A 27,588-nucleotide genomic window follows, 5' to 3' on the forward strand; every position below is an offset into this window, starting at 1 on the left:
TTTTTTGTTGTAATTTTTGTTTTGTTTGTTTGTTGTTTTGGTTTTGTTTTGTTTGTTTGTTTGTTTTTCAACAGCCTCCTAAAATACCTCATCACCTCTTCCCTGGGGTGAGATATCTTCACTGTCCAGGTGGTAGTTGACACTTCTCAGGGAGAATATGATATGAAATTCTCTGGTTTGTGAAAAGTCCCCAATATTTAGCAGAAATCCAGTAGAGTAGGGATTTTGACCTGAGGCTGTCCACAGGCAAGAAGAAGAGTCTCATAATAAGGCAATTAACACTTATACGGGGTTATTGAAACCTGTCTTTCCAATGTGAAATTTCATTCTGTGGGGAAGCCAGCAAAAAAATTGAAATTCTTCACTTCTTTCATTAAATAGGGGTCTTGTTTTCTTGCACTGTCTAGTTCTGAGCACAGAATATCTTGTCAGAAAACTTTCAGTGCAGGGACATAATGTTAAGTGGTCTTCACATCTGGCTACTGAAAGTCTTCCCCAGGGAGTGGCAAAGGGAAAAAAAGTGAAGTAAAAAACCACAAGGAAATAACAACTGCCACTTTGTTAGTGTAAGTGTAGGATGGACAAACACTCCAAGCATTAAAGTTCTCCCTATTTTCCCTACCACCAGATTTTCTGCTTTTGAGAGTCATGAGGTCATGTTGCTGCCATTTTTCATGAATGAAGAACTACCCTCGCCATGTTTGTTCCCTTTATCTAAAACTCTAGAAGGTCTCCGATGAGATGTCAGATGAGTAGTTTACATGATGAAAACTTTTTGTCCTAGCTTATAGAATCACAGAACGGGCCAGATTGGAAGAGACCATAGTGGGTCATCTGGTCCAACCTCTCTGCTCAAGCAGGGTCATCCTAGAGCACATGGCACAGGATTGCATCTAGATAGTTCTTGAGTATCTTTGGTGAGGGAGACTCCACAACCTCTCTGCGCAATCTGCTCCAGTGTGCGGTCACTGACATACTAAAGAAGTCCTTCCTCATATTCAGGTGGAACTTCCTGTGCATCAGTTTCTGCCTGTTGTCTCTTGTCCCATCGCTTGGCACCACTGAGGACAGCCTGACTCCATCCTCTTGACACCCTCCCTTCAGATGCTTTGACAAGGTCCCCTCTCAGTCATCTCTTCTCAAGGCTGAACAGGCCTGGTTCTCTCAGTCTCTCCTCGTAACAGAGATCCTCTGGTCCCTTAATAATTTTTGTTGTCCTCTGCTGGACCCACTTCAGGAGCTTCATGTGTCTCTCGTGTTGAGGAGCCCAGAGCTGGATGCAGTACTCCAGATGCACCTCTCTAGGGCTGAGTAGAGGGGCAGGATCACCTCCCTTGACCTGCTGACGACACTCTTCCTAATGCACCCCAGGATAACATCAGCCTTCTTGGTCATAAGGACACACTGCTGGCTCATGGGCAGCTTGTTGTCCACCAGGACGCTCAGGTTCTTCTCTGCAGAGCTGCTTCACAGCAGGTTGGCCCCTAGCCTGTTTTGGTTCACGGGGTCATTATTCCCCAGGTACAGGACTCTGCATTTGCTTTTTTTAATTTCAGAACATTCTCTGTCCATCTCTCCAACCTGTCGAGGTCCTTCTGAAGGGCTGCACAGCACTCTGGGGTATCAGATACTCCTCCCATCTTTGTGTCATCAGTGAATGTGCTGAGGAGGCTTCTGCCCCTTCATCGAAGTCACTGACGAATAAGTTAAACAATATTGGGCCCAGTGTTGAAACTTGGGGGACATCACTAATTACAGGCCTCCAACCAGACCCTGCCTGTAAGTGTTCTGAAAAAACCAGTTCTAGAGAGGTCCCAGCTGTCGAGAGAGTAGGATTGTGTGAGCAGTTTCTCCTGCATTTTTGTGGGCCTTGCCTTGACATGGCCGGATACAGACAGTATAAAATGCACAGTCATCATGGCTTCAGGCTCTGAAGCTGAAACAAAGAAGGATCTGTGCCAAGATTAAGGAGGAGTCCCAAAAGGTAAACAAGTGTCCTCACCTCACATGGACACCTGCAATAATCCAATTAGAAGTGGTCAATAGGACATGTTTACACTGTGAACACTTTCATGTAACCAATAATGTAGAAGAGAGATCATGCACCGGGGTGTAAAAAAGTACATAAAGGGCATCTTTTTGTAAATAAAGCAGAAATTTTGCAGATCACATTGGCTGTGTGCAGTTTGTCCTGAGCCCCTCCGCCAACACTCAGCACAAGCACCACAAGAACACCAGGTATAATCATTGACGTTCAACTCATGGCAATTTAAAGGAACACTGAACCTTTCTGTGTCATACTCTTTTCCTGCCAAAAGCTCTAATCTGATTCTTTCCAATTCAGTACTGTAGTTAAGGGTTGGACTTGCTGATCTTGGAGGTCTTTTCCAACCTGGTCGATTCTATGATTCTATGAATATTTTTAATAATAAACAAACAATAACATACAACAGGTAAAAGCAGACATTCCATGTTTATCTGTGTACAAGTTACTGTTCATTCATAAATCACTAGCAAACCCCGAGAACAGTGGGAGTTAAATTTTAAAAAGGTAATATGTTCCTTAAAGCAAAAAACTACATATTTTGAAGGGACAAAATGTCCATATTTTGACAATCAGCCTCTCTAAGCTGTCCCGTACCCCAAAATCATGAGTCCTGGTCAAGTCAATCTCACTCTAATCAAACTTAGGGACTTAAGCAAAAATATGACAGCAGATAAAGGTGTATGATATTGAAACAGCAGTACAAATTACATTAAATATTTGAGTAGTAGTCAAACCAATTGAAAGATCAAAGTAGAAATCCAGAGTTTAATTTTTACTAAACTTTTGTTGTCTGGACAAAATATATTTAAAAATAAATAGTATAGACATAAATATTTGAGAGAAATAAATTACCATGCAGAAGAAGTCTCACAGGTAGAAGGCTGAAATGTTTATCAGAACTCTACAGAAGCAGTGTTGGTATTAGCAACGGAGCTAGGGAAAAATCTCACTCCACCCTGCACTACTTTGGAAATCACCGGGTGACTTATACCACAATTATCTTATTCACATGGCATGTTTCTGGTAAGTCAAAACCAGACTGATCTTAAAACTAAACAGTCTCCAGGTTGGGAAGGAATGAATCATACTACATCACAGACTTGTAGCAGCTCCCATACTGATGGATTACAGAAAGTATGACAAGCCTGTAAGTCTAAATTAGGTGGCTACATATTATGGTTCATATCAGCTACTCTTAAGAAATGAGATCTGAACCGGAAACAGGAGTTTCACTAAAAGCAACCTTCTCAAAAGAAAGTTAGAACAACGCAGCAAGATGAATGATCAGTCATTTTGACAATAAAACAGAAGTAACATTTTATAATGTAGTTAAAATGAAAGAAAAGAATAAAAGGAAATAAAAGATGACAAGGGAGAGAAGAACAGTTCTCTGAAATCTTTTCTCACAGATGCCCCCATACTTTAATAAATGTGAAACTGATAACTCAAGCTCAACAATTACATATAAAGCAGAAAGGATACAGAGCTTCATGACTTTTTAATCAATTCAGTTGACTCATCCTTGCTATGGACTTGTTTTGTTCCTCACAGTCCAGTTGTGATTAACCTGCAAGAAACTAAAACCCACTAGACTAAGGCATATAGCAGAAAAACTCAGCTAAAATCAGTGCATATTACCTAACTGACTCTAATGGTTATCTGCTAGTGTTCCCTTCTAAGGATCCCTACTAAAACGAAGGATTTATACCCATACCTATTTATACCCTTGAACGTCAGCCAAAATTTTCATTCTTTTGGATGCTCTCTCAGGTCTGCACCCTGTACAGAATACAGTGCATGTAGGATTTGTCTGTACATGGCAATGCACTGAGAAAGGGCTACATTAACCTCAGCAGAGCTTCATGCTAACAAAGCTAAACAGCTTTTTCTACCAAAGCCAGCCTGTTCAGGATGAACCTTGTCCTGAACAAGGCTGTGCCAGACATGTAACTTTAAACTGTGTGTTTGCTGTCATTTGCACAAGTTGTTCTCTCATGGGGACTTAAGAACCAGTCCTTATTCACTCTCAGATGTGTATTTTCAGAACCACCTCTACATAAACAAAGAATCTGTGCCTTGTCCATGTCCATGTCCATTTCTGAATATGTGCTTGGGAGGATGTATATGTATGCACTCAAAACAGGGAGATAAGTGGGAATCTAAAATTCTCTGCAGTCAAAACAGTTGCAAGTGAGAACCTGGTTGTTTAAAGGCAGCCAGAGATGATGCATTCAAGGTCAGATTGGATGGAGCTTTGAGCAACCTGATCTGTCCTAATCTGATTTGTCTTCTGAGGAGTGGCTGAGGACTTTGATTTGTCAGTCTTGGAGGAAAGGAGGCTGAGAGAAGACTTGATTGCTGTCTACTGCTTCCTTAGGAGGTGAAGTGGAGAGACAGGTGCTAATCTGTCTACTGCTTCCTTAGGAGGTGAAGTGGAGAGACAGGTGCTAATCTCTCCTCCCTAAGATTCAGTGATGAATGGGAATTCAGCATGGGAATGATTCAAAGCTGCACCAGAGGAGATTTAGACTAGACATTAGGAAACGTTTTGCTACCAAGAACCTAGGCAAACACTGGAATGGGCTCTTCAGAAAGGTGGTCATTGACTCAAACCTGCTAGTGTTTAGGAGGCATTTAGACCATGCCCTTCATAACATGCTTCAGAAAGCAACAAGATTAATTATATGAGAAAGAAACAACAGGATGGAGAAGGCAAGTTGCTATGTCTCTTGGCTAGTTTTTGTTAAGGCTCTAAGGGCCCACCTAGGTTGGACTAGACCTGACATTCATTTGTTATGAGATACAAGTTTGTTTTCTTGCTCAATTGTGTTTTCTACCAATTTAAAACAAGTGTTTTAAATTAATTAAAACAAGTAAAACAAGTGTTCCATCATCCTAACTCCATAAACTATAAATTCTGAAAAAGAAGTTTATACCCTTAATCCGCTGCTTATAGATCTGAAAGATCTTTTGCCTCATGCTGCTGTTGCTGTCCTTCTGTGAAGCACTTGAGGGTATTTCTGTACTTCCAGAACTTGCTCAAATGTCACGTTGAAAGTCCATTTGCAAATTTCCTCTCTTGCTCTGACATTATTAGCCACTAAGCCTTCAAATCAGGTTGTGATACTCAGGTTCCAAGGAAAGCCCATCACAGGAGAAGGACCCACACCCACTGCTTTTTGTCGCAGCTTCTGAGCTAAAAGAGTTTCCCTGGGAGAGCTATAAGGCACTTGTACATCTTTTTAGAGCATGTCATGAGAAAATCCAGGTGTCTTTGCAAAGTGCATGAAATGTTGCTTATTTCTTCTTTGCTTATTTCCCCAGGGGCCTAATTTATACTTGGGGATTCTTTAAATGGCATTTTTCTCTCATTGGCAAAACTCACTTTTTATTCCTCATCTCATTTCACGCACAATTAATAGACAGACCTTGACAAAATGAACACTGGTACTGACTTCACAAGTAAAATAGATATTTGAATATGTGCAAGGCTAGCTTTAGACCTTCTCAAGTGCCTGATTTTGCAGTGTTTTTTCAATCAGCTACTTTTGCATTTAACGTATTTCAGAAATCATGGGAAGTACCTTCTGTCCTGTGCTGACAGCAGCTGGAAAAATTAAATTTGCTATTGTCTCAGAACCAAACAGAAGCTTGAAATAATCTGTTAGCTTTAGTCAATACGGTGAGAATTTCCATGTCTATATACAAACTTATAAAGCCTGTGGGCTGGGTGAGACTTGGAAGAACTGTGTTCTAATCCTGACAGCTCCTTGTGCTAACCATGGAAACATGGTTTTCGTCCTTCTTCTTCCCACTTAGTATCTGTTTTGTCAGAATACTGTTTTAGCTGTCTAACAGCAAGGGCATATTTGAGCTGGCTCAGAAACTTTTAGTGCTATCGCACTATAGCGAAACAAATAAATGTCAAGAGTTGTATCTGCACTTGCAAAGTGAAGACCTGGGTTTCATTTTTCCTTCTTTTTCTCAGTGTGCATCAATCACTACATTCAAGTAAAATCATGAAGGTGAAAATGAAATCAGGGATACAATCTGTACTCAGTATTTGACAATAAGTCAGTGTAGAAAATGATCTGCAGATCGCAGTTGAACTTCAGCCCCAAGAACCACACCATATGCCTGAGAGCATTGTCCAAATGCTTCTTGAACTCTGTCAGGCTTGGTGTTGTGACCACTTCCCTGGGGAGCCTGTTCCAATACCCAACAACCCCCCTAGTGAAGCACCTTTTTCTAATATCCAACCCAAACCTCTACTGACACAACTTTAGGCTGTTCCCTTGGGTTGTGTCATTGGTGACCACAGAGAAGAGATCAGTGCTTGCCCCTCCTCTTCCCCTCACAAGGAAGTTGTAACTGCAATGAGTCTTCTCAGTCTTCTCTACTCCAGGCTGAACACACCAAGTGACCTCAGCTGCTCCTCACACAGCTTCCCCTCAAGGCCCTTCACCATCTTTGTTGCCCTCCTTTGGACATTCTCTAAGAGCTCAATATCTTTCCTATGTTGTGGTACCCAAAACTGCACACAATATTCAAGGTGAGGTTGCCCCAGTGCAGAGCAGAGTGGGACAGTCACCTCCCTTGACCAGCTGGCGATGCTTTACCTGATGCCCCCCAGGACAGGGTTGGCCCTCCTGGCTGCCAGGGCACTGCTGACTCAGATTCAACTTGCTGTAGATCAGAACCCTCAGGTCTTTTCATGTTGCTGCTCTCCAGCCTTTTGTTCCCCAGCTTGTATGTAGATTCAGGGTTGCCCTTGTCATGATGGCATAGAACTTATAATCCAGTGAATGAAGGTCTATCCCCTGAAACCCTGCACTGATTAATTAATCATGATGTTCAGACCTTATGTGATCAAATCATTGTGAAACTTGTGGTCAATTAACCTTTCTTTAGAATGATGGTATTAGTTTCTACATACTGTGCTAGTGGCATCCTTCATTATTACCTTTCCCGTGGGTATCCTTGCAGTTCAGTGTATGATTTAATAATAAAGTCATAAGGTAACAGTTAAATTAGGCTGTTTCTGAGGATCTGTTCAGTTTGTTCCTAGTCATAAATATCATTACAAGGAAAATCAGACACTATTTTGACTCTCACTGTTTCTTCCTTCCTATCATAAACTTGGTTTTAGTCTGCACAGCTTCTGGATCTATAGGTTAGCTACCAGTGAACCTCACGATGAGTAGAAAACAACATGTGAAAAAGCATCACCGGAACTATATGGATGAAAATGAGAAAAGGGGTCTGATCACAGTGAGGTAACTAAGAACAGTGAAACATTTTGGAAGTGATGACTTCAAGGAAACAGAGAAAGTCCAAGTCCAGATTGATCCTCCTCTGTTGGAAATGCCTATCCAAGGGGCATGGATTAGTTACCCAGTTCCTCTAAAGTCCCTTTGCAGTCCATCAGTGCAGGGAGATTACCAGCATTCCCAGTAATTTGGTCAGTGCCCTGAGATATGAATAGCTTCTCTGGGTCACCCAACACACATAATTATGTTCTCAGTACTTCCTGAGGCAACTTATTCTCCAGAGTGTGGTTAGTGGGAGATAGTGAAAAAGACCTGCAAAATCATCCAAAAGGAGCCTCTGAGGCTTTGGTAAGATGGTGGTTTCTTCTCTGTTTTCAACAGACTGCTGAAAAACTTCACTTTTCTTGATCTGACAAGATTTTTGCTTTGACTGTAGGGTCAAAATATTAATTCATCAACTCAATGATCTGTGAAGATTCAGGGGCATCCTGATTTTGACAAAAGGTCGAGGATAACCTGATTCACTAAGTTCATGATTCAACCCTATGATTGTAAACACCAGAAATAATCACCCAACTCAATCCAGATTTGTTTGTTGTTTGGTTTTGAGTACTTTATTCTCTTTCTTCCCCTTGGCTGTAGAATGAAAGGAAGGATATTCACAGGGTATATTTACTGGTTATGTCATCTTTCTTAGAAGCAGCTTTTTCAGCATATATGAAGTCATAGTTATTCCGGTGCTAGTAAGATGAAAAAAGAAAGCAAGGAAGAAGTGACAAGAAAATCAGTAGCTTTTAAAAGTGAGCGGAGGAAAATACTGCAAAAACAACCCCAGTCCATAAAAGTGATAAAAAATACTAGCAGTGAGAATGAAGCTTCCTCCACTTCACAATATTTTTCCTATATTCTAGACTTTCTTTGGAACATACCTTGCAGAAAAGAAATGTCTCCATGATCAGTGGAAATGTAATGAGCTTTTCAGTTTTGGAAGTTCAAAACAAAACAAAACTGAACAAAAATCTCAGTAATTTCACCCTCAAACTTGACTTTGACTCACATTAAAAAAAAAAAAAAGCCAAATCCACAACCCCCTACATAGTTCAGTGTCTACCAACTTCTGATATTGCAAAGACCCACTGAAATTTCAGGACAGAAATTGCAGGTTTCTTGCAGTTGTGAGGTGTTTTCCTGGATTATGCTATTCCCAGCTCATTGTTTCCCTCATTCTGTCATATTCATGAATGCTGGAATTTGTCATTCTCTTCTCTAAACAAAACATTTCAAAAGAGGGAAAAGAGACTACAGAATGCTTTTAGTGACTTTGTGCTAACAGAACCATTAACATTTATTAGTCACTGAACCATCATTGGTACTCTTCTCCTTCCCTTTTGGCAATATTTCTTTATTTTGCTTATATTGCTTCTTCTGTTCTAGTTTTCTGAAGATTGTTTTATGATTTCTACACAAATAAAAGCAGAGCTGATTTTTTTCCCTAACAGGTAAGCTACTTTGTTGATAGCACAGTAGGATCAAGATTTAGGCAAAATTAAGTCACAAAGGATGAAAAGCTTAATGTAGGGTGAAAAATCAAACAAGTAATGAAAGCTGATATTTTTTGTGCTGACCTACTTCAAATTCTCAGAAGCCAGTAAGTGTATGAATGAGGCAAGAAAATTAGTTCTGGATAAATCTTCCACAGAAATATTTGGTGTTCTAAAATACAACACAATCTCTAATCTTTAATCTTTGAAGACTAAATTCACCCATAAACATGTATGTTAAAGTCTTCAGTCTGACATCTTCCCACTTTTTCCTCACCCATAATAGATAAAATTAATAATGAATAGGGGTTGTTGTTTTAGTTCTATTAGTGGTATTCTTCAAGGAAAAGGTGTTTCAGAATTATCTAGTATTAAGGACTGGTTTTCAACCCTTGACTTGAAAAAATAGTAAATAAATGAATAAACTTGGGTTTATTAGGACATAGTTCAAACATTCAAATAACCCTTCTAACACTGCAAAGCTGTGGATCTGAGGTTTGCTTACAATGGTTGCTTTTCTGGAAAGAATTCGGAAAAGTTAGTCAGAGAGGAGGATTTCAGATATATAAGTATCAGGGCAGATAGAAGAAGTGCTGGATGGGTTCTTTGCAGTAATCCTGCATGTTTGCCCTGTACAGGGAAGATTAAAGGCAAGTATTGAGCAAGGCTTAGGTTGTCCTTCAAAGCCAGAGATTAAAAGCAACCCAACTTTGTTAAAGAAAGGAAGTGCATAATACTGAGGACTTAACCAGTCTCAATGATGGAAAGCACCTGCCCTTCATTCACTATGACACTGTTTGTCTTTTTCATTTGATACCTCAAGTAAGCATAACTAAATGCAGCCTGAAAGGATGCCAGTAATTGATTTGAGGTGCTGTTGGGTAAGCTACCTATTTTAAATCTTTTTCTTTTCGGGTTCATACTGCAAATCAATGCTACTCTGGATGCATTTAAGCTACCAACAAAAATATGGAAGCTATATATAGATGACTGAACTGCTTGCTGATTTAGATAATGTCTAAAGTCTTTAGTCCCAAATTAGAAATGTTGAGAGTTGGCAGCTTTCCAGCTCTTTATGTTCTTGAACAGTGCCTGCAGTACAATGCTTCAGTGTGTTGTTCCTTCCCCATGGAGCACTCCATCTTTGGGTGTCTTGAGTTCCTGGAAAGGAGACTGGGAGCAACACGCTATGCAGAAGGGGAAGCCAAAGGCTCCAGAGAGAGCTGTGCCATGTGAAGCAAAGTGGAAAATATAGTTTACTGCAAGATTCTGTTTTGGGATAGTCTAACGGATACCTGAAGGACAAGAGGACAGACAAGGTTATTTAGAAACCAGCAATGCCATGGTGCAGAGGGCACGTGAGGCTGAGGCACACAGGCTGCTCTATGTTAAAACTTTCCTCCTCAGCTCTTTCCAAGATTTTGGTAGCATGGATTCAAGGGCCTTATATGTTTTCTGATCATGGTATCCTGTAGCAACCAGCATTCACTAGACACAGTCCCTCTGGTGTGCCAAAAGATTGGAAGATAAAAATATAGTAATGAAGAACAAAAGTAGTTCATACATCGCAGCTGGGCTTACTTCTCAGTTAAAGCAGACATATATCATAATGAAAAATTATAGAAAAATTAAGAAGATATAAATAGCATAAATGTTTAAAAAGTAATTAGAAGTCAAAGTTGAGGTGTCAAAACCAACCTCTGTTCTTCTCTGGAATGCTTCAGGGTATCTTACCGTCACACAACCTCTTACTTTGTTAGAGGTTAGGAAGAATCTTTCTTAGCAAACTATAGGAGCATGTTCTGTTATTTAAGCTTCTTGTACCTCTTTCTTTGGTGTGATTATTGACCTTTTTCCAGCATAGGTGTAAAAGTGCAGTCACTTGTGCTTAATACACTACTGTTCAGAAGTATTTGATTACAAGGATCAAGTTTCTCAAGCAAAGGAACAGATATTATGCAATAGAATGATCCTATTATTAATAATCAGGACTGAAGAAGTCTAGTTTTAAATGTGGTGCACTGCAATCAGGTGAGAAGAAAGAAATATTTCATTTTCTTCCTCTCAATTACCAGAAGTGGTTTCTCTATTAGAGAAAGTACATTTTAACCAAAGGATCAACCTGTTTCATTAGCTGTCCAAGTATTGCACCAGAACAAATAATCTCATTGTTATAGTCTATTCTAACTGGGAATACTGACTAGGAATGTTGCATTTGAGTCTTTACTGAATGAACTAACAAAAGCACAACATGGTGTCAAGTTGTGAGTGGCAGAGAATAACAGTTACTATGTGTTATGGTTTCTTTTTTTACTTAACAAAACATGAACACTTCAGGTCTTTTTTACACTTTGACAAGTGATGTCAGGTTCAAACTGTTGAAACAAAGAAAAAAATATTTTTTTTTCCCAGACCTTAAAATTTCAGTGTTGATTGGCCACATCTGTCTATGTCAGGCAGGTAAAATACCTCCAAAACCATTTCTATTTGCTTGCTGGTCATATTTGAGAATGTCTCTAAGCAAGTAAAATGTTATAGGGGTTAGGTTTTTTAGGTATCTCATAACATATCTTTGCATTATCTTTGCATCCATTTCTTTGGATATATATATAGAATGACCCACTTAGACATCTCATGTATTATTCTTGCAGAGTTTCTGTGATTCAGTCACCTTTTTATGGACCAGTAAAGCTAATCGTGGTTTGTGTTCTTTATTCTGCTTGTCTTTTAATGTCTTTGGTTTGACTACCAGAAGATGTACTTGGCCACTGTTATTTTTGCAAGTCTACTCTTATCTTCACCCCTTTTATTCATCGCTTTGCACTTTACCCTATGTATGGCATTTTATGGCCACATCTCACAGCTCAGTGAAATGCAGCTATGTACTGAGTTTTCCTTTATAATATGATAATACACTGGCCAACCCCAACCCAGTAAAGGCCCAGGACAACTATCATCCTTGATGAGAGAGTGTGTGTATGAGCACTTGGCTCTATAGCATTTCCAGAGTTAAAATCTTCTGTCTGTCACTGGCATGTACTGAGAGAATTGTGTTCTGGTTGCTGACCTGAAATCTGTTTATATTCATTACAAAATAGAAGAACAGCCTTTGGATGACAGCTCAATCCCCCTTTTATTCACTAATGTAGCAAGTAATGTTAATTCTTCAGACCTAAGGAGGCTTCAGGCTTCTACCACAAGATGGAACAGTTTCAACTGGATGTGTGGAAGATACTTCATCTTAATCACAGAATCACAAAATCACAGAACATGCTGAGTTGGAAGGGACCCAGAAGGATCACTGAGTCCAATTCTAAGCCCTGCACAGGAATATCCCCAAGAGTCACACCATGTGCCTGAGAGTATTATCCAAGTGCTTCTTGAATTCTGTCAGGCTCGGTGCTCTGACCACTGTCCTGGGGAACCTGCTGTAGTACCCAACCACCCCTGTGTGAAGAATTTTTTTTTTAAACCAATTTTTTTTCAAATCCAATTTTTTTCCAACTCAAACTTCCCCTGACAAAACTTCATGCCATTCCCTCAGGTTGTGTCACTGGTCATCACAGAGAAGGCACCAGTGTCTGTGCCTCCTCCTCCCCTCACGAGGAATTTGTAGACTGCAATGAAGTCTTCCCCCAGTGATCTGCCAATCCGTTTTGCCCCCCTTCCCACCCGTTAACAAGGATGGATTTAAGGAACACAGACATCAACTTTAAAGGATAAGTGTATAAATTTACTATTGTGCAAAACAGTAAAGAAGTACAAAAGAAATAGTGGTTTATGAAAGGATACACTTAGCAATGCATCTAATCATTACTATGAAAGTGTCTATAGTGATTAAGAGAGAGATACATCACCAGTTACCCTAATACATTACCATCATCATCATGCAGACTGCACTTCAGCTGGGAAGGCCCCAGTCATAACAAAGGGTCAGCGAAGGCTGCAATTTTATTTAAGAAGAATTAAGAGTATAGATTCCCTTCAAAGAATTTAAAATCAGTTAAATGTCAGAGAAACTTAAACCCCATTATAAGAGTATAAAGATGCAAGAATTTTTTGTGTTCTGTGTCTCTGAGAATATCATTCTTTTATTTTGCCACTTTATTAAAATTGTATTTTGTTTTTGTCATAAAAAAATGAAATTTCTTCTTTTCCATGCAGTGAATTCTACTTAGTTTTGATATTTTCATTTCTATTACCCATCTGCATGGCTTGTGCTTCTTATTGTAATACAGAAAAAAAACAATTAAATTTATGTTTTCATTTTAGTTTTCTGTTTCAGAGAAAGTGTCTCATGGTTTTGATTAAATGTTGTCATGATTAAACAGCATGACATAAAATACTGCTGTGATGACTCACAGACCTATTTAACTTTGTAATCACCTAATACATATTCCTGGTTGCTAAAATTCACTTCCTGAATATGCCTAAGACCCATTTTAGCAAAGCTCACTGAAGTCACCTCCATCTCAAGCCTAAAAGCACATTACCTTCACACTCCAGGTTTTTTCATTGCATGTGTCCTCCATAGGCACAGTTTGTTTGCACTTGCTGCACCACATCACCCACTTTCATCCCATTCAGCAGACTAGATGTGATAAATACACCGATGTAAATCTGGTTAATGTACCAGGTAGTTCTGAGGAGTAGATTCTGATCTACCCAGAAAAGGATGCTTTCACACTCAGGAAGTAACATGTTAGAGGTCTTGTAGAAATTTGTAAATTAGGGTTTCTCAAAATTTTATAGGGCAAGGTGGGAGTTCCCTTTTTCGGCCCTTGTCCAACTTGTCCTTTTGAGTCTAAATTTCACTTAACATAGTTCTTAAGGAGCTTAAAGAGCTATCTTGAATTCCATACATTAAGGATATGAGATAAAAGTGCAATGAATATTTAAAAATATTTTAAGTAACTGAGGGAGTATGTGTGTAATAAAGAACATTAATTATTTCAGAAAGTTGTAGTATTAAAGCAACCTGTCTTTTTAAAAGCAGGTTAGAGCAACATGTTACATCAGTGATAGACACCAGATGGCTCCACCTCACTAAAATTCAGACTTTTCCGTAGTTTGAGCAGGAAGTAAGGTGGGCCTGCAGAGAGGGACTGATCAAACCCTACCTTGGAAGTAGGGTGGAATGGACTTGTAAAATTGATTAAGTAAGTTTGTATTTTCTTAGATATGCTTCAAATCACAGCTGGAGGGTGGGGTGAGGAGGGGGATGTGAAAATGAAGCATTGAAATTAAGTGAAGAATGTAAATTGAGGGCCAAGCAGGATAAGAAACTCAACAAGGGGTCTGAAACTACTGGAGATATGGAAATTCCTGGTTTAAGAGCCAGATTGGACCTACTTGACCTATTATCCTCATTGACATGTAAATGTTCTCCTAAAATCATTATTTCTTCATTATTATTTTTAGTTTAGCTTTTGTGGATTTGAAGACATCTCCTGAAAGTGAAGTACTCTTGTGCAATTCTATTGACTCCCAAAGAAAACAGTACAGAATATGAAAAACAGCAAAAGGTAAATTATTATTTTGATGGTGTAAAAAAAGGGGGGCTTTATAACTTCTGATGTTAGGGACTAAACCAAACATTTGTCTGTGTACCTTATATCTATTCTGTGTGTGTCTTCTCATAGTGTAAATGGAGGATGGGAGAGCAATCATCGCAGCCCATTTTGTCATCATTGCGCTGCATTTCAGTAGTTTTGTTACACACAGATACTGAAAATCTAGGGAACTACATCAAAGCATTAGGCTTGATAAAAGGGCTTTCCACTGTACATGAAAGGCATGAACAGTCTCAAGGAAACACTGTATCTGCAAATACAAGGATGCTACTTGGCTGAATAGTTGAGTAGAGTGATAGAAGACAAATATAAAAAAACCAGACTGAATACAATTTGAGTGTGAATATTTCACAAGTGGTGAACTTCTTATGATAAGTTCATACCTTTTGGTTTTTAAGTACTAAACATCTGCATAGGAATGATACTATATGTCTTATTAAAAATTACCTAGGGCACAACTCATCCAAAGCTAAGTAATTAGTTCTTCGGAGAGGAGTGTGGGAGAGAAGGCATTCTCATGTCAGAGCAGTGGAAGATCCAAGGTAAAGAAGGAGAAATAAAAAAAAAAAAAAAAACAACAAAAAAAACCCAAGAAAGAGATAAATCAACTGGACCATTAAGTTGAGTCTTTTTTTATTCACTTAACTGAGTCAGCTGGCAGTTCTCCTAAAATGCTCCTTCTCACCATCACCCAGGGAGCTTACTTGCAAACCTGTGCTTCTTGTCTTGAGGACAGCGGCTGGGAACTAGAATTGAATGCCCCAACTCCACAGCTAACTGCACAGATCTGTTGCACTGGAAGTCCTTTACACTCAGGCAGTACAAGCAAAAATCAAAATTAATGTGGCAGAAATCTGGCTGCCTATGATGCTTACCATGTATATGCATATGAATGAGACGCTGGGCTATTTCCCCCTCAATTAGGACAAATAATAAAACTAGAATGAAAGACTGCTGTGTTCAAAGATATTCCACCGGAAACTGCACATATCTGAGTTGACTTACGTTGGTGTAACACAGTTGCTTGTACTAATTATTTAGAAATGTTGGCTATCTCAATACTCTCACTTTTTCATGAGCTGTCAAGCTTGTGCAGGGTTTGCACCTGCTCCAGCTTGGCTCCCATTCCTGCTGCCTTAGCAACTTCTTTCTTATTCCTGGCAGCTGAGCTTCTCTTGCCCTGGCAGTACTTTGCCAGTGAGTTGGATTTACTATTGATAATTCTGTGCTAAGCATCATGCCAGCTTAACGTCTACAGCAGCCTTTCTATTGCCGGGGCATGTACTCAAGGCACAAATAAAAGGATTAATTTTCAAATCTGAGACTGGGATATACTTATCAATCAGTAGGAGAAAATCCTAGTGTTTTTAAACCAAACATATTTGTATCAGGATTATATAATATCCACTTTTTTTTCCTGAGTACTGGCATACAGTTAAATTCAAGAAATTTATTATATTTTCTTTTAAAACTGACATAACCATGTAAATATAATTTTCCCCTGCAGACTACTTGGAAATATCAGAGTTCTCATTTATTTCCTCTTTAAAAATGCCTTTGATTATGCTCTTACATGTAAGGTTTAAAGAGCAGACAAAGTACATTTATATTCTTTAATATTGATATCAGAGGCTGAAATAATAAATAGATTTTTATAATTGACAGACACATTACAAGAGAATGTCTCCTAAGACCCCTGTCTGCATATGAAACTATCTCTGAATTTAAAGGGAAGTTGAGACTGACTGACAGGAGAAGTGATTGCCATGTGTTTGAACAGGTCAGACTCAGATACATTATTCTCTTTCTATGTTGGCTTTTAATGTTATCTCTTCTGTCTGAGACTTGAAGGACACATGCTCCTGGAAATATTTCAGTGGCTTACAACTCTTTCAGTCATCTATTAAAAGGTTTTTTTGCTCTTCAAATGTAATCTTATGTCTGTGTCCAGACTCTCATGGTCAGAATAGCATCATCTCTAATCTCTCTGCTGTGAATCCCCATTGTGCAACTGATGCACCTGCTCCTTGTTTAAATAGTACTGTAAGTCTTCAAAAGTCTGCTGAAAATACTGGGCAGATTCTGACCAACCTCACTGAACTTTGTGTTTTGTATGAGCTATTTCAACTTCAAATTCTTATATTTAAAATATATAGTAAATGTACAGTTGACTGTCATAAAGACAGACAGCTGGTTACAGGGTTGTGTGTGTGTTCTGGAATTCAGTGGCTAGGACAGGGAATGGTGAACTTCTAACACAGAAAGAAAACCTGAAAAGATGGCTGAAAAAATGTAAACCAGCATATAGCACAAAATTAATATAAATTACACTCCCCAAAAGAGTGTGTGAATAGGCAGATGCTGTAGAGGGCAGCTCTATTCGACTGCCTATTACAGAATAAATTATAGCATCAAAAAGTAATACAGCTCAACGATACAGGTCATTGACTTAGACGTCCCTGCTGGGAATGATTAAAGTGGCATTTAGCCTTACTGGTTGACTCCCTAGGGTGCTGGAAAACATCTCATCAATACAAATCTGTTTAGCTGCTCACAGAAAGAATGACATAATGGAAACATAAATAAAAGTCGACTCCCAGCCTGAGGAATAACAGCAGCATTTTGGATTTCAGGAAATAATGAAAAGCACAATGGAAGAGAAAACAAATGAGCTAATCAGGCCGCCTCCGAATTATATTGCATTCAAATATGCTCTCTTGGCAGTGGATCAGGGCACTAGAGTCTCATTCTTATGCATGGGTGAGGAAGCAAAACTGCTGCAACTCAAAACATCAAATTTGAAAAAATCACCTATAAAAAAATAATACAAGAGTTAATACAGGAAATGCTGGAGGTGTCTATAGTTATCTCAATTACAGCAGAGAGTATTGTTAGGGCTTGTTTTGCAATAGATACATAAGCAGTGTATGCTATATTTAATGAAACGTTGTTTCTGCTGCTGCAGTAAAAATTGCAGTGTAGTTATCAATAATTCTGAATGGGCTGTATCTCTTCAGGCAAGGGCAAGGTCTAAAACATCACTCAGCTACTGTATGACACCATTTCCAATAACAAAATTCATTGGGACTGGGAACTAAATGTCAGGCCTGATCAACTCGTTGTACAGGCAGATTTTGGATTAAGAAATGCACTACTATTTCTACACGTTATAAATCTAAAGTAGAAAAGTTCAGTGAAGTGTGTCCTTCTAGAAAATAAAATTATTTTATTTTCCTTCATTATTCCTGGGGGCACAAAACCCCCAAATTCAAAAACAAAACCATATTTTCTTACTTTAAAGTCAGACTTACTTAAAGAATACTATTGGATTCTATTATGTAACAGCACTATATTTTCATGAAAGCACAGAGTGAATTCTATGGGTTTTATAAAGCATATACATGTATACCTATGCAACTCAAATGTGCTTAAGAAATCAGACACAATTTTTATACCTCCGGAGAGAGGATACTTAGAAAATCATGTCAGCCAGATTGTTTTTCAGGAAACATCCAAAGCCTGTTTCATCCCGTTCCTGTCAGATCAGAAAATTGAATGGTGTTGGGAAAAATTTTTTTTATGTTAAAAACCCAATAATTATTCCTTTTTGTAATACAGTAAGGTAATTTTTCCAAGTAGTATATATTGCTTCTGTAATTTCACTAATGGTACAGGGCAAAAATAGTAACCAGCTGGCAAGTAACTCCACCAAGGCATGGCAATTTTTGAATATAAGGAGACAAGAAATAAGCAAGAGTTAAATATAGAGAGTATGAGTTAAATACTGTGGGATAGGAATTATAGTTTCTTGTACATGAAGATTTTTGCTGTCATTGCAATTTCATTAAGCTATGAAAATGCAAGTTCTTCTACTCTTGAATAATATCAGATTAGAGGGATGATATCCATACATAGGTTTATTCAGTACTGATATTTGTAATTTTGCAGTGGATTGACTTTAAAAAAAAAGTAAGCCTTGTTAATGTGTGAAATGTTTTTAGATATTTTGAAGAAATTAGTACTGTAGGATGAGATGAGGCAAAAAAGATGCATCTACAGGGAAGTTCTGTCCATGCACAGGACTACCGTTCACTATAATCACTACTGAAAATTCATCACTCCAGAGATCTTCTGTTTAATCTTTCTAATGTAGACTTTCTGTCTGAAAATGAAAAAAAAACAACAACCTGATGATCTTACTGCCTATGTGGTATAGGGAATATTTAATAAGAAAACTCTAAAGATCTTTTAAAAAGTTTATAATATGGACTCCCCTAAATGATCTGGACAGTCATGTCAAAAGTGGTGGGGAAATAGCACTTTGGTATAGTTGAGTTCTGTTTAATTAATTAATTAATTTTTTTATTTATTTCTGTATTGTGGAATGTTACTTTTACTGTACACATTCTCTTTATTAGTACAACAAAGTTTTGTGGAAATTATGAGTGTTTGCAAAATACAACTGCCTTCTGCAGGAGAAATGCTGTGTTTATTTGTCCTCACAGAGAAATCATGGTCCTTTATGACTTAACTACTTGGCTATCATTGTCTCAGTTCTTGTGTGTAAGACTACTGTTCATCTGATTGCAGGCAGGAAAACAGTCATAGGTACCAGCTTTTTGATTTGAGTCTTAAAGGTGCCTCTTGTTCTACTCTACTGGTTTCTGGAGTTTTTCTTCCCAGGAAAAATGAATGCATTTCATCTAGATGGGAGATATGAACCAGCAGAAATTACCTTCTCCACATGCACATCCATGGGAAACCAAAGCTATTGCCTGAATGGACAGGTGGAAGAACAGGATTAACTTCTACTGAACTAAGTGTGGAAAACATGACTTCACAGAGAGAATAAGGATAGCAATGAAGCCTACTAGATATGGGGTTTTTTTATCAAGTAGATCAAGAACTGCTGACTTTCTTCTACTTAACCGAAGTGCAACTTCATTCTGAAGTGCTGTGTACTCTTTACTGTAAGTTTATCTCAGTTTAAGACAATTAGGTGGGACAGAGACCTCAGACAGAAGTCTCCTTCCTTGGATTCAATACTCCTGGTTTATCCAGTACACAGAGAGAGATATCAAATGCACCTACATGTAAGTGAAAAAATAACTCTTTACCAAGAGGAATGCCAATAACAATACTGATAAAACTGGGTTAAATCAACTGCTCAGGAGAAATTCCCAAGCCCTGCCCACTGGAACAAACTGAAATGGTGGCCAGCCTCCCCCACCCAGAAAAAACACACGTGGCCACAGGACAAAGACAAGATGGCAACCCTTCTGCATGGTTCACCTCCCCCAAACCCAGGAAACCTGGCAGGAATGGTTGGAGAGTCAGCAGTGGAGTGAGGCTGCGGTGCTGGTACAGCCATTTGGAGCAGGGCTGCGGACCCCCCAGACGACTGGAAGGACCCACAAGACTTGACTGTGGTGGTCACAGTCCAGATCCATCGAGGTGGTAAAAGTCCCATGTTGTGAGGGAAGAAAAACCTGTGTTAAGACCTATGGTCTTTTGTTGGGCTTAGACTTGATGGGAACACCCGTGGTACCTCCCCTGGGGCAGGGAGTTATATACTGGATGATATAATACTGGATCGGGAGTCTTTCACACCTCCTAAGATGTTACAGCTGCCAGTTATGTCAGCACAGGTGGATCCATTATGGCCAACATCAGAGATGAATATCTTCAGACTGTGTGTGAATTGTCTCCACGCTTCCCCCGAGAGCAGTTACCACAGCTGAGTCATTTGTGTAAGGACAAAGAAACACTATCCAGACTAGCAGGAATTTGCCTCTCTCATTACCTGTTCAACACCCAGCTTGTAGTCTGAGGTGGCAGATGTGAATGCCTTTAGTGCCTGGGAGGTTACTTTGCACATGGTCAGCTTGCTCCTTGATTGACTGAGTCTTCAGCATTCCAGTTTTTCACACTTGTAGATACATTCTTCTCCTAGGATAATAGTACTGCCATTATCTCAAGTTCCCCATCACAGTCCAAATTAGTAGGCATACTTGGGGAAAAGAGAAGAGAAAAGATGGATACCAGAATTTTTGTGTAACCAGGACAAATTCAATTCATAAATTTCCGGAGTTCACTGCTGTCAGCCCCAGCAAGTGTGCAGGACAGTTACAGTCTGTAAAATAGAACGAATTACCACTACATTACCTTCAGTTGTAGTGGAGGAGTGATACTTAGCTAATTGATAGCCACTGAAATGACAGATAAATCAGTCCATGACAAAAGTGCATGGCATTTTATTGCTCTTTCATTTGCCCATTCAAAGAACTCAGTTATGCTGCAGTAAGATCAATGCCGAATTCTAATGACTCCTGTATAATAAGGGGATGTTTTGATTAAGACTGCCACATACTCTTCTTCCAGTATATTTGGTCTAATAAAAAAAGGTTATTAGTCTAAATAAAATAAGTTACTTGGAGTAAGCTTTACTTGAACCTTGGGGACCTCAGGTGTGTTTCCTCTCTCTGAAGGTAAGATTGAGGTACATCAGAAGGAGCTCAGGCCTGTTTGCTAACTAACAGTACTTGTGCACACTTGCTCACCTGTTTTGTTGTTGTTTTATTTTGCAGCTGGGATGAGATAGAGTAAGTATAGTGAATTAGCACATCTTGAATGATAGGGAAATAGATCTAATTTTTATTCAGATACTATGCTGGTGGTGCAAAATTTGTAGTTAGAAGAGCTACAAGAAAGTATTATTTGTGAAAATTAATATCTGACTTCTTAGCTTCCTGTCTGCCAGGAAGCACCAGTTTACCAGATTCCTCAGCTCCATCACTTTTCATGAAATAACCTCGTCTATTTTCCTAGATTGAAATGAAGGTAAGTTTTAATTCGTATTAAATTACAATTCCTTTCCTAAGCAAACCTTACAGTTGAAAGCACAATATCTAATTTACTGGAAAAGCTACACAGTGAGTAGAACTGATTGTCAAAAAATTACAATATGGGAAGTGATATCTTTCAGCTCAGAGCTCAAATTGAAATATTCTAGAAAAAAAAAAAGGCAGAAGAGAAGGATGGCAAAATTCACTTTTCAGAGGGTTGATGTTATTCCTAGGCAATTTTCATTCCATAAGTTTCTTATCTGGCAACAGGTTGTACCTCTGCTTAATTTTAAATATGAGTAAAACTATTGGTGTTCTTGGCATTAAGATTAAGTAGAAGGCTTAGTAGGACTGTTTAGAATACAGTTCAGTGCTGTTCAAAGTATATATTTAGGAAGCTGCAGGATATTTTTAGGTTCTATGAACTTTTTATGGATAAGTATGCACTAGCTAAAACAGCTTAACAGAGTTTTAATATGTGTAAGTGAAAAACACATAATCTTCAAAAATTCATTAACATGGCAAGAAACCTGAATAGTAATTGTAATTTGACATCAGTTCTGTCTCTGCATCCTTTTCAAGTACTTTATTCCTTGCTTCTCTGTACTTTTTCCCAAGCAGAGAGCAAAGTAGCAGAAGCATCTGCTCTCTGAGCAGCAGAAGCATTAGTTTCTGATTTGACAGACAGACTCGCTGATGTTTATTGCAAAAATATTTCACTGAGGAGTGAATAATTAATTCCAACCAGGGAAATTACAGCTCAATCTCTGATCTTTAATATCATATTAGTAAAGCATAACACTGACACATAAAAAATCCGAAGTCATCAGGCATTTTTCTACAATTATATAGAATACAATCCCCCCTCGAAAAGGCAATCATAGTAAAGAAATACAGAAATTCACCAGAACACGCACATGGTTTGAGAAAATACTTATAGAATGGAAAAACTGTGAACAGATTCTTCTGCATCTGTGTTTATACCAAAGTGCTGTAAATAAATGCAGGATACATTAATTCAAATATGCCAGTTTGGCAGCATGCAGCATGTAAAGCACTAGTATTAAATCAAGTTTAGCTGACATCATAAGGAGTCAGTCACTGCAGAAAGTTGTCACAACAGAAGGGCAATTAAAGAGATTTATAGATCTGATTTCTAATCAGGTCAAATGGTAAGGCAGAGAAGAGACAACTTTACTAAAAAGTAGGTTATAAAATGCTGACTTAATTCCTCTGCTGACTTTGAGAATCTTGGAAGTAAAGATCAGAAAATCCTGTTTCAAAGGGGAATAAAGAACCCCTCTGATGTCAGTGCAAAGAATTCATGTTTCTTCAGACTCAGTGTCATAAGTGTTTTGGGAACCAAGTGCATCAGGTTTGCCTATGCTAAAAGGTGATATATGTTAGCTATACCTCAGCACTTTGTGGCTACTCTCATGTTACTTTTGGCTGTACCAGTGCTGTACCAGGACTGACAAGCATTGACTTTTTGTCTATGAGAATGTTGTGCCCTACTGCATCACTCTAAGTGTGGCAGGTTGAGCCAGCTTCTTGTATTCGTTTTGCTATCTGTGCAGAGTACCATGCCGAAGCAGGGGTTAGCTCCTGCAGGTTTAAATATATCTTGGATATGTCTTCATTAGCGGTGGTCACAGTGACTAGAATTCATCCTTGACCAGACATTGACACCTGCATCTGAGCTAATCACTTGGTGCTCCCTAAGTTATTAGTCTCCTTTAAAGTCAGTGGAGAAAAATGGGCAGGTTTAGAGCAACATTTATCTTATGCTAAAGTAGGCATTGGAGATAGGTGAGATGAATCACATACTACTAGTGCCTCTTTCAGTCTGTCAATTAAAGCAGCCTAGGTGTGAGCATTGACCCTGGAGACTTCTTGAAGAAAATGTGATGAATCGTCCCTCCCAAGCTGCAGAATGAATGCGCTTAGAATGGAAGAGTGCCTCCCAAAATTTTTAAGTGGATAATCCTCTAACTGTTTTCAGGACCAGTGAAGGTTCTACTGTGTTTGTATTAAGAAAGTTAGCTTTCCTCGTTGGGCAAAGCACAAGGTTGTCTGTTGCAATGTCTAACCCACAGTGCATCAAATGCACTGACATTAGGAATCCAGAAGGCATCACTAAAGATTAATGTTTTACCAAGCTGAAGTCACACCGGCTCCCTTAGATTTCTCCAATCTCATCAACAGGCACAAAGGTGTAGAACCGTTTTGTATAGTCACATATAGGTTGTACAGAAAGAGAAAAGAATGATTGTGTCAGAGAGGAGCTTTGTGTTTAATTTTCTATTACACACCTTTTTATACCTTTTTCTGAAACATCTGCTACTTTCTGCTGCAGGAAAATGATCCCAGACAAGACTAGGATGAGAAGAACTTTTAGTCCAATCTTAGCAGAATAGGACACATTGAATGTTGCCTGAGGAACAGTTTGCTAAAAAAAATTTGCTCCTTCTGAGCTCAGCTATCTCTTCACCTCTCACCCTGATTTAGCTGATTGCTGAAGCTGAACTAAGATTGCACACGTATCAACGGGTCTGCATATTGGAATTTCATCTGCTTTCCTACTCCTGTGTAGGCTGAATCTTATGAAGGATATTAATTCTTCTTCACTGTTTCTCCTGGCTGTTGAGGCATTGTCCTGTATGCATTTACCCCTGTTTCCTGCTAGGTATTTACAGGCAAGCAAAAGAAATTGCTATTCTAATTTCAACTAGTTAATCCACATGACAACCACTAAAGAATTATCCCCATTTGGAAAGGGAGCTTGGGGAGTGTGAATAATAGGTAAAGCTCTGCACAGAATCTTTCTGTTTTCCATTTGACGCTTTCATGAAAGATGTCTAAAGAAAAAATTGCACACAGCACAATGCTAGAAGAGAAAATACTTATTTGTGTGAAATGGACTTCTTTTCTAGGAAGATGTATATGCATATTTTTGAACTTAATTGTTTAGAGCAGAAGGAAATAAATTTCAGTGGAAATATCTTCATGTAAAAATACAAAGTAGAAAGGCAAGTTCCAAATCTTAGCAAATGAGAAATGCATTATCCAGTTTACAGTTCTGGCTGTAAAAAACCAAAATTGAGTAAAGTCTTTCTAAAAACCATACATATTATGGTTTTACCTTCTCAGACAGCATTCCAAGTTAGAGTTATTCCTAATGTTTTGGGTAGTTAGCTTTATCAAATGGTGTATTTTGGAGGTGTTATAACCAACATTTTCTTTTTATGCAAAAATGCACAGGAAGACAAGCAAGAAACTGAGGCTTTGAATCAAACCTAGTCTGAGATTAGGGCAATTCTTAGTGCTTAACCTCACTCAGGGCAAAGACAATAAATAGCAATGAGAATTGCTTCTTGGTACTGAAAAATAACTTCCCACCATATTTCTTTATAGTGGGAAATATTTCTGGGTCTTTAAATCTGCTAAGTCTCTTTAGATTTCAGCTTTTGTGTCTTTAAAGGCTTCACTTTGATACATTTTCAACCGTCTAATTCCTGCCAAAATTTGCCAGATTTTCCCTCAGTTCAAGAGAGCGTGCCACTTTGTGTAAAAGTAGAGGAATTCCTGGTTGCTGTGGCTGAGTGAGGCCTCCTGGAGTGAGGCATCCCAAGACATGCTCCTCTAACTTCATATTCAAACCCACGTGGCCATGCTCTACTGATCCTGCACTTGGTAAACCAGCATATCTGTCTCTCTGAAACTTTAATATTCTAATTTGCCTCAGAGGAGTAATGCTACCATTACTTAAGACAAATCTCCTTTTCCTGTTCCTCTCTCTCCTTTCTCCTACCTCTTCTCTCCCCAATATTGACCACTTTCCCAGCAGTCAGCTGTTCACAGGGCCTTGTAGCATCTGTTATCACTAGAAGGGTTTCCACGTGTTTGAAATTAATCTTTCTTTGAGAATTATTTACAGAACAGTTGAAAATATAGTTTGCATTCAGCAGACTAGTTTATGTTCCTCTCATATTTTTTCAGCCTCTTCCCTCCATCCTTTGTTTCATACTCCCTCCATGATTTTGCAGTTAAAATCAGTAATTTTCACAAGATTTTACATAAAAATGATGTGTCTTTGTCATACATGAATAAAAAGTGACCAGTGTTTCTCCAGAAAGAGCCACTTTTGTATAATATCTATTTGTATTAATTAAAATGAAATAATTTGCAGTTATAAAAATCCGGGTTTGTTATATATATTTCTAGTAATTTATCCTAGAATGTTTTGATAATTTCTGGGAAAGGTCTGTATGTGTTCAAAGTCTTGCTATCATACCTCTAAATTCTGATCTACTTCTGTGTATATAACCATATGCTCTCTACCCTAGAGTAACAGAAGTAAATATCAAGTGGTGTCTCTTTTGTCAGCTGAACTTTTGGTAGCCTGCATTCCTCAGCATCATTTAAACCACAAAGATTTCTTGCAGGTGATTTTCAAAAACCTTTAGACTGACTCTTATCCTCTTACATTCACAACATAATGTATGCCATAGGAACATAGTTCTGCAAATATGCTTCTAAAATTATTTGATTTTTTTTTTTATTTTTCCTCAGCTGTAAAACTGAATGCCTTCATTACCACATGACTACTTCTGCAAAGACAGTAATAAAGATTTCTTAAAAATAATCTAAAGGAGATTGCTATATACTAAAATAAGCAATGTATTCAGTCTCTTTCATCTTAGTACTTTGATAGACAAAAGTGATTGATGTGTCGCCTTGGGAAGCTAAGAAAATCACTTCCCCAAAAGTTTAAAGGTGCCATTTGAGATTTTACAGTTCTCTGAGATATCAGTTTTTACATTCAGATAATTTAAAAAAATTGTTAAAAGGAATAACTGGTTCAAAATAAAACCTTTTTCTCTTATGGTTTGAGTCAGTGAACTGGTTCAGGAAGCTTCAGAACTTGTCATGAGAAAAGTGGGAATCAACTTTGTATTTTAAATATATCGAAAAGTTATTCAAAATTTTGAAATGTCAGTGAGCTCCAAGGGAGGGGGTCAATGAGCAGAGGGCAGCAAGGATGGGTTTAATGGTAATAAGTTTACGCTAGGTTTCTCTGTTCTTTCTCCTTTCACATCTTCTATATAAAGACCAGAAAGTCCCCAAATAAAATCATAATATTTTGTAATAAGTGAGAATTACTCCAAATCAGTGAGATATCAGTGAGAATTACTCCAAAAAGCCCAAGTTAACCTGTCATGTTGAAGTAGAAATTGAAATCTTTTTGAGTGAGTAAGCTTATTTTTCACTATATTAAATTAATAATTTCTTTTATTATTTTTTCCGATACAGAAAAATGTATTGTCTTGTTGACTTCATGTATTAAGCAGTGAACGACCCTAATTTTGTAACATGAGTTAATTTAAATTTCATTTGATTGCCTAACTGAAATAATTAAGATGGATAGATGTTTCTATCTTTTCCTGAAGGGACTATTGTGGGTAATGTCCAGGACAGAACCAGAGGTGAAATGAAGGACTGACCCTGAAAGCTAGTCACTGTATGACTGTATGAGGCTAATCACTAGTCATGAGGACAAACACAGAGAGAATTTTTTTTTTTTTTTGTGGCATTCTCCAGTGGGACTGAGCATGTACTGTCTGTGATATTGTGTTCTTAGGAGAGAAAAATTACTTTTTTATATGTCCCCACCAAGACAGAAACAAAAATTTTAGAGATGTTTATAAATTTCTGGTGGGGATAGATCACACTGCCCCCAAGGTAAGACTGTCTATAGTATGTGCTCTCCAGATTTTGACAGTGCAAAGAGATTCTATCACCTCGGTTCCATGTACATATACATATACATATACATACACATGCACATATACATATAAAAATATACATTAAATGTTTGGAGAGCATTGTTTGTTATCAGTTCATTTGTTGGGGTTTTGTATTTGGTTTGTGTTCTTTTTTCCCTCCAGGAGAGATGTCCTTCACATGAAGAACTATTTTTTACATTTTTAATGAGGTCTTCAAGAGCTTCACTGCAGTACATGCATTATGTACCTAGCACAGGAACAGTGCAAACAGCACAGCCTGAAGTGGTGACTGGAGCTGGAAATATTCAAGCTTGCCCCCTGTTTGTTGCAGTATTTCCATGGCAACTGAATGCTATAAGAAGGTTCTCTCTAAATATATTGCTTTATATTTTTTTCTCTGCTAGTTATCAATTACTATAAAAAATAGTCTGCTGTGATGTTTTGTTTATTTACACTTATGCACATAGTTTGTATTTATTTTGTTATTATTGGTAACATCAATTTTAATGGTTCAGATTACCAGAGA

General features: G+C 38.2%; 1 long non-coding RNA gene across 1 annotated transcript; it reads left to right on the plus strand.

The window, feature by feature from the left end:
- The first annotated feature begins 7,018 nt into the window (after positions 1 to 7,018).
- On the plus strand, positions 7,019 to 25,858 carry LOC127474744 (uncharacterized). The gene is made up of 4 exons (XR_007905968.1): positions 7,019 to 7,323; positions 8,752 to 8,816; positions 14,280 to 14,383; positions 19,022 to 25,858. It is a non-coding gene; the product is annotated as an uncharacterized LOC127474744 (long non-coding RNA).
- The last annotated feature ends 1,730 nt before the right edge of the window (positions 25,859 to 27,588 follow it).

The sequence above is a fragment of the Manacus candei genome, unplaced genomic scaffold, assembly GCF_025592945.1.
Source record: "Manacus candei isolate 608988 ecotype Guabito, Panama unplaced genomic scaffold, ASM2559294v1 h1tg000043l, whole genome shotgun sequence".
Lineage (NCBI taxonomy): Eukaryota > Metazoa > Chordata > Aves > Passeriformes > Pipridae > Manacus > Manacus candei.